At 51.7% G+C, this 14,285-nt stretch overlaps 1 protein-coding gene across 4 annotated transcripts in view; it reads right to left on the bottom strand.

The window, feature by feature from the left end:
- Positions 1–3,862, bottom strand: part of P2ry6 (pyrimidinergic receptor P2Y6) — a 23,236-nt gene extending 19,374 nt beyond the window's left edge. For all 4 annotated transcript variants that reach the window (XM_026790131.1, XM_005368779.3, XM_026790130.1 and 1 more), the window contains exon 1: positions 3,722–3,862. The gene's annotated coding sequence lies outside the window, so the exon portion shown is untranslated. The remainder of the gene's footprint in view (positions 1–3,721) is intronic.
- Between the last annotated feature and the right edge of the window lie 10,423 nt (positions 3,863–14,285).

Below are 14,285 nucleotides of genomic sequence, written 5' to 3' on the forward strand. Positions count from 1 at the left end.
CCTTAGCACCTCTGGCATCCGCTGTTAGGAGGCACAAGGCACTCAGGACCGCAGGACTCCTATTTCTCTGATGTGACAGAGACAGCATTTCCCTCACTCTGGATTAAAAGCTGCTTTCAGTGTCACAGGACAGTCCCACCCTATCCCAGGCCGTGGAACCCAGTGCTGTCGTGGGATGCCTGGCTCAGCTGCCGCAGACTTTGTTGTTGTTCGTTACTCTTATTTATTTATTATCTACGGGTATGCATGCGTTCACATGCATGCGAGTGCACATGCATGCATGTGTTCATGTATGTGTATATGCGTGCACGTATGCTTGCATGTTTGTGTACTGTGCATGCATGTATGTGTGTGCATGTGTTAATACATACATATGTATGTGTATATTCATGTGTGTACGTATGTGTGTGTGTATGTACACTTGCCACAGCATATATCTGGAAGCCAGAGGACAAGTTTCAGGAGCTGGTTGTCTTTCCGCCGTCACTCCTCCCGGGTCCCAGGGATTGGACTCAGATGAGGATCTGCAGGAAGTGTCTTTACCCACTGAGTAGTCTCACCAGTCCACCCTGCAGACTCCTTGCACTTGTCCCCAGCCTATGAGTGCTTAAGCAGGCAGTGGGTCTCTTAGTTCCTGGGGCTCTGGTACCCAGCACACAGCTGGGCACAAAGGCCACTGATGTAGTCACGAGTACCTGGCACAGGGCCTGCCTCCCACACAGCTGTTACCATCAGATCAGCACTGAGCAGGAAAAGCAGGCAGACCCGTCACGGCCACAGGCCCAGGTCAGGGTTCTGGCCCTAACTAGACACCAACAGTCAGAACGGAAGAGTTGGATTCTGGGCTGCCAGTCCACCCAGACAGAAATAGAAAGCTGCCTCAGAGACAAATGGGGAAATGGCCCAGGGACAGGCTCTAAAGGGGCCTGTCATCCAGACACATCCTGTGGACTTAGTTCCACAAGAGTTGTGACTGGCCCCAGGCCCTTTGCCCAAATGGGAGCCTGTCACAGACTGTCAATTCCTTCCTCCTGCAGAGACAGGAGAAAACTCAGCCTGACCCTAGGTCTGAACGGGTCTGATCTTCCCTCCACCCCCTATGGGCTGGAATTACAGATGTGTGCCTCTATCCCTAGCTTGATTAATTTACTCATCCGAGTAATATTTTTGCTTTGTTTTTGAGACAAGGACTTACTTGATAGTCTAGGCTGGTCTTGAACTCACTATGGAGCCAGGCTGGTTTTGCACCATGGCCACCCTGCCGTAGTCAGAAAGGTTTCTGTAAGCTCCAGCTCATCCTGGCTGCGCACACTTCGGGAGACACTTGCCGTCTCTTGGGTACTAAATAAATTAACAGGCACATGGCTGTGTGTTGCACAAACACGCAGAAGCCTGAGATTTGGCATCTGGAATCTTCCTTGTTGCTCTCCACTTTATTCATGGACGTGGGCTCCACTGGGCCCAGGCCTCATTAGCACAGCTACCCTGGCCCACCGGCCTGGCACTGCTGTAGTCTTGGAGCTCCGGAATTACTGGGGGGCTTCTTTGCTTCCTTGGGTTCTAGGGATCTGAATTCCCATCCTCACACTTGTCTGGCGAATGCTTTACCACGGAGCCCATCTCCCCAGTCCCACACTTCCAGCTTTGGGTCAACCGAGTCATTTCCTCTTTCCTTCTGTTGTTCAAGAGGCCAAACAGCCCACATTGATCAGGCTGCAACGATGAAACTAAATTTTGGAGTTAGGAGTTGAAATCCAGTTACTGCTAGCCAGCTGGATCCCCAAATCCTGAGACTGACATTTTCCCTCACAGACCTCCATCTTCTTGTCTGTAAAATGGGATACTAGTAGCACCTCCAGAAGACATTGGATATCACAAAGATTCAATGGGACAATTGAGGCTCCCAGTCAGCTCTGAGCCTCAGAGGGAAGGTGGCGGCTGGTGGACCTCACAGAGGAGTCGATGACCTGCGGGAGCTCCCAGGGGAGTCTGTAGGAGCAGTCTAAAAATGAGGCAAGGGGAGAAGCTAAAGACAGCAGCGAGTGCTGCTCTCTAGTCTGTGGTCCCTGCCGCCTTCCTAGGAGATTAATAAAGAGTAAGGAAATATCAAAAAAGAGAAAAATATAGAGTCTCATTTCTCTAGGCTGGCCTGGAACTCCTTACACAGCTGAGGATAACTTTGAGTATGTGACCCTTGCCTCTACATCCTGAGCTGTGGGGTTCTAGCCCAGGGCTTCATGCATGGTTTGCTCCACGCACCTCATCCCCAGCCAGATGAGTCTCAGCAGTGTAGAGAAACTCCTCCCGCAGGCCTGGCGATTGTGTACGGGCACACTTATTCCACACATGCTCCCAAACTACACATTTACATCTTTACCTTAGACACACGAGGAGACGCACCATTGAAGGTGCATCTTGGTACATGCCTGTAATCCCAGCACCGGGAAGGCTGGGTCAAGTTTAAAGCTAGCCCGGGAAACACAGTACGACTATCTTAAAAAGAAGAAAGTACAGCACTTCATAGCTTGCAAAGGTCCTTTCACTTTTCACCTCATTTGATACTGAGGGATGGAGAGTAGTCTCTGAGTTGTATGAATTCCATAGACCTTCAGGAGGCCAGTACTGAACACAGGGCCTCTGCGTGACCTGGATCCAGCTAGCAGAGTCCAGTGTCAACAGAATCTCCAAGAAAGGTTTAGCCCCACTCCCCAGACCCACTCATTCACTGTTTCTCCTCCCCTTCAGTTTGCTCAATGGGGTCAGCTTCAGGTTGCATTGTGTTTTGGCACGCTTCTTGCTTGTTTTTGCCACAGTGCCTGCGGGGCTCTGAGAACCCCATCCAGCCCCTCCCCAGGGACCCTCTGGACTCTTCTGCCAGGGTGCCTGCGGGGCTCTGAGAACCCCCGTCCAGCCCCTCCCCAGGGACCCTCTGGACTCCTGCCACAGTGCCTGCGGGGCTCTGAGAACCCTATCCAGCTCCTCCCCAGGGACCCTCTGCACTCTTTAGAATTTGACAATGAACAGGTTTTTGGTTTTGTTTTGTTTGCTTGTGTTTTTGAGACAGAGTCTTACTGGCCTGGTGGAAAAGGCTGGTCTTGAACTCACAGAGGTCATCTGCCTCTGCTGGGATTAAAGGCCTGTGCTACACCGTCCAACACAGAGCGGTCTTTAAATACTCAGCTACTAGAATTCAGTTAGACATTGCCCCAAGTAAGAAGTTCAGGCCTAGAGATCTGGCGTGGTGGCACAATTCTTTAATCGTAGCACTCGGGAGGTAGAGGCAGGTGGATCTCCATGAGTTCAAGGCCAGCCTGGTCTACAGAGCAAGTTCCAGGACAACTAGGGCTGTTACACAGAGAAACCTTGTCTCAAAAAACAAAATCAAAAACAAACAAAACAAACAAGCAAGCAAAAAAGAAGTCCAGGCTCAGGAAGGAAGAATGTCTTGTGACATTCAGAACTCAAACTCAGACTTCTACAGCTGCAAATCTCCAAATCCTGTCTCAGTATTCCACAGCCCCACCCAAGGCACAGTCAGGTCCCCACGGCCCCATCTCCTCCACTCGAGTCCTGTGTACAGTGCAGTTCTGGGCAGAGCTGGGTAGAGGAAACGAGAAGGAAGGAGGCCCCCACACCCACCCACACCTGCTCAGCCACTGCACCAGCCAGGGCTGCAGTGGTGTGCACGGGGGCCAGCCCCTGAGGAGAGAAGCACCGTTACCTGGAAAATTCACCCTGCTTCGGCACCTCCTGCTATTCATGAGAGTTGGAGTAAGCCGGACTCCTGGAGCAGACCCTGCCACCGAGTTCCTGGGCCACAGAGGGCAGGAGTCTGCGAGGTGGCTGATGAGGGAACTGGTGTTGCCAGGAGGGGAAGTGACACTGTCTCAGGGGCTCTGAGTGGCAGGACCAGAACTCAATCCAGAGATCTTGCTCAAGTGTCTGACACACAGCTGACTGGGCCACTGCCCAGCTAGGAGCCAGTCACCCCATCTCTGCGTCCTCACCCAAGCAGTGTGTACCATTGGACTATCTGTTTTGCCCAAGGGATGCTGGGAGGATGGAGGACTGGACACATCAGCTCCTCTCCTAGTCTCTTTTGAGTTTGGGCACAGCCTTGCTCCTGCTCATTACTGCTGCAGGGAACAATTACCGTGGTTTCTCAGCCCATTAAGAGAGATCCAGACCCCCAGATTAACAAATCGATTGTCTGTGACTCCAACCATGCAGGTCCAGACACCACTCCCAAGGGACTAAGAATGGATGGATCCTCAGAGGGAGGGAAGCTTGGAGGAAGGGCAACACCCTGGCAGCTCCCCCCATCCCTAGCCTCAGTCCATGCTAGAGCCTGGGCGGCCCCTCCCTTCTTCTCTCCTTCCTCTTCTTGTTCACATGTCCCATGCCCCTGCTCTTTTCTGATGGCATCAAGATGAGGGGAAGGCAAAGCCAGGGCTCCGGGCTGAGGGGAGCGCTGTAGAGAAAAGTGTGGAGCCAAGATCCAGGGGCCTCAGGCGGGCACAGCAGGACTCCCTACATACCACCTCCTAGTTCTCTTTGGAGAAGCCCACCAGTCTGGAGGAAGCAGGAGAGGAGCTAAGGCCAGACTGCTTCAGTTCCAAATGCCAAGGCTTTGATTTGTGTGCCCTGAGCCTGCTGAGGAAGATGAGTCCCCACACGACTGGTCCCAGCCTGCCCCATCCCCTGGGCTCCAAACTAAGTTCATTTCCTAAGCCCCAGAGGCTGATGGCTCCTTCCCGCTAACCCAAGCATAGTATAACCTCAACAAGTGTCCGTTCCTCTCTGGATCGTAGTTCTCCCATCTGCAAGATGTAAAATCAAATCAAATCAAATCAAATGATGATGATGATGATAACTGAAGTGTCTGCATCTTGCTGCTCTCATGAAGAGTGGTCATCACAGCAACAAAAGGGCAGTGTGCAGGCCAAGATAATAGACCTCAGAACGGGCCTGTTCTCTTGCTGGGAAATACATTGTCTTCAGAGAAAAAGATGCCGCCACTCTCAACAACAGGAGGCCACTGACAGGAAGATCCCTCTCCCCCTGAAAGGGTTACCGGGAGCAGGGCTACAGCCCCAAAGTATCTGAGGACCAGGCTCCCAGGGGGGAGAGAACATGGAAGCCAATGTGGAGGAAGGCTGGGTACACACATGTGTGGGGCCAGTCAGCATGTGGATTCACAGTGTGTGGGGTGGAGTGCTTGCCTGTGCTGCCCACACACCTCACTCTGGTGTGCCCTGGGACCCCGGGCCACAATTAGGGGGCAGCCCAGATGTTATGGGAGGCTCCTCGGCTTTCCCCATGACAAAGGCAGATGCCCAAGAGAAGGAGGAAGGGTTAGAGGTCAAGCAGGCTTTGCCAGTTCAGTCCTGGATGAGGCCTCCTCTGGAAGGGTCAAAGCCCCACTGTCCTTAGACCTTTCACATGTCTTTTCTGGCCAGAATCATCCGTCGTAAGTCAGGTGCTCCCATACAGTCAGGCTCCCCTGAGAGCCCCATCCCTGATGAACTCGGCCAGCTCAAACTCATGTCTCCCTGCTGACCTTCCTTGGGTACATTTCCCCCCCCCCAACCCCCCTGTCTAGAAGTGCGCTCGCTACAGCGATAGGTGAGAGCTCTTTCTTGCCCACACAGAGCAGGAACTAACCGGTGCCACTGGCAGGGACACTCCCTTGTATATCCTAGGTTCTAAGACCTTTATCCAGCAGCTCTTGCTGCCCTCAAGGTATGAGAGGGACAGCACTATCTTCAGTGTTCTGTTTGGAATAAGAGAGGCCTGGCGGGCCTCTGTAGGAGATGCAGCCCTGGTTGTTGGCACTACTTCAAGCTCTTGGCTAGTAAGCTAGGTGGTGTACTCAGACTGGGAGGCGGTGGGGTGCTCTGGCCGAGCCATCCCACTCCTCCAACCCATCCAAAGATCCAGGGACTGCTGTGGGCCATCTTAGGGAAGTACAGGCACCTAGCCGAGGAACAGGGAGCCTGTGCCCATGGCGTAACTCCCGCTGAAGCATGTGCCTCACACGACTCAGTTCACAGGTCTACAGCACACTGCACCCACATACGTGTCCATACGTGTCCAGCCCAACCACACAAGGTTTAAGCTTAGTTCAGCAAGGTGATGCTAGGCTCTGGCAGAACCAGGAAAGAGATGAATGGAATGGATCCGAGATCTCACAGGGCTGCCAGACCCTTGCTCCCTCACATGCAGGCCATGAGGTTTCCCTCAGGCACAGGCCTCCTAGAGTGGTGGGCCCAGCTTCAGACCACACAGAGGAAACAAGCAGGAGTCCCTCAGAAGGTGATCCCCACATACCCATCCAGTCGCTGGTGCAAAGTAACGTGTTAGACCTGGGAGAGGGTTCAATGGGCAGAATCTTACTGCACAGCCTGGCCTAAGTTCAGAACCCACATAAAAAGCCACAGAGGGTGGAATGTATTGTAACGCAGCAGTGAGATGGGTGGCAACGGCAGGAGAGACACTTGAACACTCACTAGGACAGCTAAGCCTAAAGCACACAGTGCAGCCACAGAGACAAGGAAGTCATCCTCCCGCCTCCCATGTGCACTGTGGCACACCAATGTGAAGATGAATGACATCTTTAAAAGCTAAGGCAGTCACTCTGCATTCTGGAGCTCAAAGGACAGAATGTGGGCTGTAGAGGGAGAGGGCCGTTCCCGGCCGAGGAGGCAGAGGAGGTGTCTCACTCTACTGAAGTCTCATGCTCCACTTTCCTGCTGTCTGTGCTTGGTGGGCTCTTCTGGAAGACCTAGCAACGAGCAAGAGTACTACACCGTTATTGCTGAATGTGGTGGCGCGTGCCTGTGATCCTAACACTAGGGAGGCTAAATATGGAGACCCAATCTCTGTACGGAGCCCAGCTCAGAATCCAGCCACTGGGGAACTCAGGGTGGGCATGAGGGCACAGGTACTAGCCCAGGCTCCTCCGTTCCCTTCTGAATCTATTGGAAGATCCTGGCCTCAGATCAGATCAACCTCAGTGGACTAACAGTGTGAACTTTGTGTCTGAGGGTATCCTGTGAAGTGGGAGGGCTGCAGGCTCAAGCCCTGACCTAACTTAGCAGAAGGCATCTCTAATATCTGAGAAGCTTAGCTGCAGGATGTTCCAGACAGAGACAGCTCCTCCCCAGAGGCTCTCCGGGACAACACTTGGGATGGCATGAGACTGGCCCAGCTAGCCTTCCCATACTAGCCAAGGGAGCTGCAGTGTTAGCTTCACTGTTCTGGGTGATTTGTCTGACACTAAAGTGGCAGATCAGGGATCTGAGCATAGTGTTTTGAACTGGTCCATGTCGTCCCGTTTGAGCAGTGTCTCACGACTTGTGCTGCTGCAGAGACAATGGGAAAAAGGAGAAAGTCCAAGAAGCCAGTGCACTCTGTCATTGATTGCTTTAGATTTACCCCACTCCTGTCCAGAAAGAGCTGGATGGCTCAGACAATAGCCAAGTGTACCACATGATCCCATCAAAGGCAGAAACACAGGCTAAGATGGTAACCAAATATTCTAGAAGCCAAAGTGAAAGAGAAAAACTCCAAGATAAAAAGAAAGCAAATATTTGCTTGAGGGGGTGGAGCCAACCATGGGGATAACCCTGTGTTTATTGGGAAGGCACCACAATCAGTTAAACATTAGTGAGCTCCAGTTGCCAGAGACAGACAGACAGACAGACAGACAGACAGACAGACAGACAGATGATAAATGTTAGATAGATGATAGATAGACAGATGATAGACAAGATAGAGATGATAGATAGATAGATAGATACATACATACATACATACATACATACATAGACGGATGGATGATAAATGTTAGATAGATGATAGATAGATTGATTGATAGATGATAGACAAAGATAGAGATGCTAGATGATAAATAGATAGATAGATGGATCGATAGATGATAGATAGTTGATAGATAGATAGATGATAGATAATAGATAGATGATAGATAGATAGATAGATAGATAGATAGATAGATAGATAGATAGATAGGTGGATAGATAGGAATAGAGACTACCACAGGGTACAGGGAAAGGACAAGGTTGTAACATTTCCAAGTCACCATACAGACTCTCCTACAATTATTTTACTATCAAGGATGTGTGTTTGGTGAAACTTTTTTTTTTTTTTTGGTTTTTCGAGACAGGGTTTCTCTGTGGTTTTGGAGCCTGTCCTGGAACTAGCTCTTGTAGACCAGGCTGGTCTCGAACTCACAGAGATCCACCTGCCTCTGCCTCCCAAGTGCTGGGATTAAAGGCGTGTGCCACCATCGCCCGGCTTGGTGAAACTTCTATGGGCTACTGAGATGGGATAGAAGTTTTTTACCTTGAGCCAAAGAATGCTCTGAAGAACATAAGAGAAAGTCTTTTGCTGAGCTCTGAAGGTCTTTGTGTTCTGTGAGGGGTATCTGTGTGGCCCATGAAATCAGAGCACTGTTTGGGGAAACACTCTGGCCGCCTTTCAGTTTTGCGTCGGGTGTTTGGTGGGGACTCCAGGGCCCAGGAGCTTTTCAGGAAGAAGGCTGAGTGGCCCATGGGATTCCTCTTTCTGTCTGGGGTCCTGGGCTTGGGGATGAAGGCCCTGGTCACGGGGCAGGAATGACAAGGTGATGGGCCTTCAGGAGAGGCTCACTCACAACAGGACTCTTCACTGGAGTTAAGTGAAGAACTAAAGAACACATAAGATCGAGTGCTTGGGGGTCTCCAGTTGGAGTCCAGGAGCCGAGATGCCAGTGCACTGGCTTAGAAGGGTTCTTTGTGATTCTCTTCCGATGTCCCTACTTTCTAGCCCTCTGGAGAGGTCAAGGTTAGCCATGAGGAATAGGGAGTGTGTCATGGTCAGAGGTATGAAGGGTTCCATAGACAGAGCTCACTAAGGGTGTGTGTAGCATGCAGGTGCTACACGTGGAAGGGTTTGTGTGCCACAGGGCCTTGTCCTGTGGAGAGACCTGAGCTGGACCTGCAGCCACCATGGCAGCCCTGCTTCTGCTGCCAAAGCCAAATGCAGTTACCTGTCGCCAGGTGTCTCTCCACCATCCACTATGTGGCATGTGCACCCTTACAAGTGCCTGCAAGGCACAGCTCGCTCTCTTGCCTTGTCTGTCTGTCTGTCTGTCTGCTGCCTCCTGTCCCCCATGATGACATGCTCTTTTACCCCCCGCCCCGCCCCAGTAAACCTCTTGCACTAACTCTGCTGAGTGGGGCGTGTTTGCATGGTGGCACATCTTTGCAGGGTCCCACCTAAAGGTACCCACTTTTCCTTTTGTTTTTTAATCCTTCCACTCTTACCTCAGGGCACGGCAGGCAGTGGGGAAGAACAGGTGTTAAACACAGCTGGAAGAGACACTGTTAAGTGGGGTGAGTCACTTGGGTGGTGTCTGTGAAGAGTGCGGAGAGCAGCAGCAGGGGGCGCTGTGCTGGAGAAGCCCTGTGCTAGACCGGAGAACAGAAGAAAGGGCGAGGGAGAGGCTGGGGAGGGTTCCAGAGCTGGGATCCTGCCAACGGTGGAGATAAGAGAACTGATGGAGAGATGCCAGCAGAGCTGGACGGGGAAGCAGGGGAAATGAAGGCAGAGGCCCAGGATGTGTCCAACAGGCTCTTCCTGCCAAAGAGACTGGGGAAGCCGACTGTGGGGAGCCTGGAGCTCGAGCCCCGCCCACTCACCCTTCCTGGCTAACTTTTTACTTCTCGGACCTGGGCCATCCCCACACTCATCCTGCTTCCCAGCTGTGGGACCCAGGACCCCTCCACTCATTCCCCATCTTTAGAGTGTTCCTGCCTGCTGAAGGACAGGACTGGTGTGGAAATGCCTGGGGGGGGGGGGGGGCGTGACGCCCAGTCACCACCTGAACTCTCAGCAGTTCCGGGTTATCCCAGAGGACAAGCCAAGCCACAGGCTGCTGGTCTTAGTTCTGAGATCAGGTTTTCTGTGGGTGGAGGCTGGTAGAGGAGGGGATGACCAGGTACTTGTTTTTGCTTCTCTCATCAGATAACTCAGCTAGTGTCTAAGGACTGCCCTCCTCTGTGGCATTCTGCCGTACACAGACTTTTGAAGAGGATCGTGGGCAGTTTTAGTCCTGCTTGCCAAGTTTTCAGTCCAGGAGAGGGGATCAGACTCATAAAAAACACACAGTTAAAGCTGCACAAGCCCACTCCTGCAGCACCACTGGAGAGTCTTTGTCCACCCAATGGGGGAGGCAGGTATGTCTGTCTCAGAGGAGCAGACTGGCCTTGGGGTTCCTTCGGCTGCATCCCTTAACAGCACCCAGATGTCTCCTTAACAGCACCCAGATGTTCGGCTGCATCCCTTAACAGCACCCAGATGTCTCCTTAACAGCACCCAGATGTTCCCCTCCACTGAGTTCAGTCACCCTGAGGGCCACGCCCACTGCCTGCTGTGGGTTTGGAGGGGGAGCAGGGGGAGGCTCGGGGCTCACTGTCATCATTCCTGGGGACCACTTGCCATCCTTCATCCAGTCTACCTGGAAGGGAAGAGACCTCCCCTGAGCTTCTCCAAGGGAGGTGGGAGGTGTTGGGGTGCAGAACTCTGGAGCATTAGAATGGTAATCGGGGAATGTTACCGTAAGAGCATAGAAAGTTGGAGTTTAGGCTGCAGCCATTTCGAATGTTTGGATAGTCATAGACTCAGGTGAGTATGCTAAAGCCCTGATGGGAGAGGAAATATTCTAAAAGACACTTATCCATAGCTGGGAGAGCACAAATGCAGAGGCAGGTGGATATCTATTAGTTTGGGACCATCTTGGTCTACATAGTGAGTTCTAGGCCAGCTAAGGCTACATAGTGGGACACTGTCTCAAAGAAACGAAAACAACAAACAGAAAAGACACTTGGGTCTCTTCCTGCTCCACTCTTTCCTCGTGTGCAAAAATGAGTGTGCTTCATGAGCACACGGGGGTCAGGCTTGAAGCTGACCCCCAAAGACCTGCGAAAGGTTTCTCTTCACTCTTGAAGAGCAGAACCAACAACTAAGAATTCTTCTGGGCCCAGAACAGGCAGGAATCTTACCCCTCACAATACCCTGGGAGTGTTTTCTCTAAGGCTGGGCACGACGTGGGCATGAGGCAGGCACAAGGCGAAGATGGCAGAGCCTCTCTTGCACACATGAAGCCCTGGGCTCAACTTGAGTGTGGTGGTCAGGGGGTGGAGACAGGATGAGAAGTTCCAGATCCTCCTTTACTCCACAGTGAATTTGTGGCCAGTTTGGGATACATAAGACCCTGCAGATCTTGCAGGCCATAGTGGCCCACACCTGTCATTTCAACACGTGGGTGGCAGAGGCAGGAGGATCAGTAACCTCTAATGTAGTGGGTGCCAGGTCAGACTGAACTACACAAGATCCTGTCTCAAATCCCACACCCCTGAAATCAAAAGCAAACAAAAAATCCTGTGGGATCTGTAAGACTCTGCTTTCTCTTTGGGTTTAAATGGAAGTCTCTGTATAAGGGAGAACAGAGACTCAGGCCAGGCCACCTGCGGCTCTGGAGATCCATTACCCTGGCTCACAGCTACATATGTGCATCCTTACCTTTGTTTCGTGGCTTTTTAGTTATTATTTGTTTATTTTTGAGTCAGGGTCTCTCTGTGTAGCCCTGGCTATCCTGAAGCTCGCTGTGTAGACCAGGTTGACTTTGTCTCTTTAGTGCTGGGACTAAAGCCCTCTTGCGGCTTTCTGTAAATTCTAAGATAGTCCTAGGCATAGCAGAAATTAGACCTCCACCCACCACCGTTTGGCCAAACTGTTAATAAATTTATTTTCTTTTACCAATTTATGTTTCCCTATTTCTTTTTGAAATACAGAGAAATGGAGGCAGTGGGTTTACAGATCTAAGCTCCAAGTAACACTAGGACTAGAACCATAAGCAAGTACATCCAGAATTACAGTTTAAAGAAAAGCAGGCCAGAAAAGTAGTTGACATCACCAGGTCCCATCTCCTAACAGCTGAGAAGGAAGAACTGGCCTCACTGGCACTCAGCAAGTCCGGTGAGGACCAGACCCCCTGTTCAGCTGTGCTCTGTGCTCCAGACATTGGAATATAGCACAAGGGACCTCTGGGAAAGAAGTAATCCCTGCTTGGGGACAGTGGCTGGCCCTGCTTCTGTCTGAGCCTTCCAGCTTCCATTACAGCACCCTGACATAGGAGATGTACTTACATACCCTCCCCCAAAATAGTCCCACAGCTCCCAACACTGCCTTTTATGTCTCCTTATCCGCCAAAGCACACCGTCTCCAAAGTCAGCAGGAACAGGGACTCTTATGCTGCCAACACAAATGTTTTAGCCCCAGAAATAAAGTCTAGCCTATGGGCTTTCCTGGTTCATGTGGACCAGTAGCTCAGCTCTGATCTCATAGCCTGCCCCCAACTCCCAAGAACTGCCTTGGATCAATGGTCAAACATCTGCACCCTGCACCCCTCAGCTTTTCTTGTTCTAGGCAGGGGGACACTATCCTCTGCTCCTCATAGTTCCCAAGTGTACAGGTTATCTGTCTGTCCCTCACAGTGGTTATCAGAATGGAGGCCTGGGCTGCCCTCATGTCCCTTCAGCCTCTCTCCCACGCTCTGTCCCTGGCCCTGCAACTTCCCCTCTTAGCCCGTGACTTGCTAGGAGACAGAGTCGCGGAGAAAGCAACTGAGATGATACAGTTTGGGAACAGGAATGATTCCACAGACGCCCAGATTCTCAGAGCCACTGACTCTGAGAAGTGAGTTCCTGGAGGTGCGCAGGGACCCTTCATGCAAAGACTTTCACTACTGTCGTAGTTTTGACACCAGCTGCTAAGTGTTTCTATGAGTCAGGTAGTGTACAAACACTTTCTATCCTGGAAGTTGGCCAGGCCTCACAATAACCCTATAGGGCGAATACTCTTAATGTCTCTATTCTACAAAGAAAAGAGCTGAGGTACTGAGGCCATCACATCACCATTCCCTGTAAGTGCAGAGGCAGAGCTGGGGGCTGAAACACACTGGGCTGTGAAGGTCCCCTTGTCATTCCAGGCTCCTTCTCTATGGCTCTCCAGGCTCCTGCAGGTGCCATCAAAGTGAGACCCTTATTCTCCCTAGAAGTTTAGCTCTTCTGTTCTTGCCAAGACACCCTCCTGTAGCACGCACTGCACACCTGACTTGGAAGCCGTGTGCCGTGGAGTCTCCACCTTTCCAAGTCAGTTGGGGATGGGGAAGCTGTCTGTCTGGGGGTGCTGGATGACCCAATCCCTGGTTAAATACTGCCAAGCCTAAGTCCTTCCTCCAGACAAAACCCTGTTGGAGAGATGCTTTCACCAGAAATCAAGTGCAGGAACACTAGAGAGGAATCCACAGCTAAAGGATGCGGTTTCAGGGAAGTATCTCTTGCATATTGAAGGGGCAGGAGATGAAGCTGGTCAGGGAGCCTGGCTTCTGACACTCCTCTTTATGCATGGTGAGCTTGCACTCTCCCAAGCCCTAAGAGTCACCTGCAGTTTCTGACGCCCTTTCAGCAGCTGGTCGAGGGCAGTAGTTCTAGCACACTCGATCCTCACCACCCTTTCACAGAGGTCTCCTAAGATCACCGGGAAACATACATATTTACATTACCATTCATAACAGTAGCAAACAGTTATGATGTAGCAACAAAAATAATTTTGTGGTTGTGGGTCAACACAGCATGAGGAACTGTATTAGGAAGGGTGAGAAGCGCTGCTCTGGTACTAGGAGGTGGATGGAGGGAGGGCTCATCTGGGCAACAGCAGACCCCATCTGGGGAGAGAAAGGGCGTGGGGAGGGGAGGAGGGAAGTCTTTCAATGGTACCAATACACAGATGCTGGTTGCCTTCCTTCATCTAGCGCAGCACCCGGCAATGGTGGCACCTATACCCTACAAAGCAGACACCTCACAACCCCTTTTAGCAAAGCAATGCACCATGGTGCTCAGCACCCACGCTGTGGAACTTGTGTCACTCCTAGCCATAGACACCACACACTTCTTGGAGTCACTCAGGAGCACAACTCGTCCGCCACACGTGGCACACTACGCACACTACGCACACTACGCACATACACTAACTGTACACAGTAATCAGGCACTGTTTACACCGTTACTCCAAGGAACTGTTCCCCTAGTTCTCCTCCCGGGAGGGGACCACGATCCTACAGCCGACAACCTGTCCTGTGCCAACGCCCGCCCACAACTCCGCAACTCCGGTCCTTTGGTCTCCACCATCAGCGTGTCCCGCCCCGCTGCACGCTCACCTGC

This window comes from Microtus ochrogaster, unplaced genomic scaffold, assembly GCF_000317375.1.
Source record: "Microtus ochrogaster isolate Prairie Vole_2 unplaced genomic scaffold, MicOch1.0 UNK41, whole genome shotgun sequence".
Taxonomy (NCBI): domain Eukaryota; kingdom Metazoa; phylum Chordata; class Mammalia; order Rodentia; family Cricetidae; genus Microtus; species Microtus ochrogaster.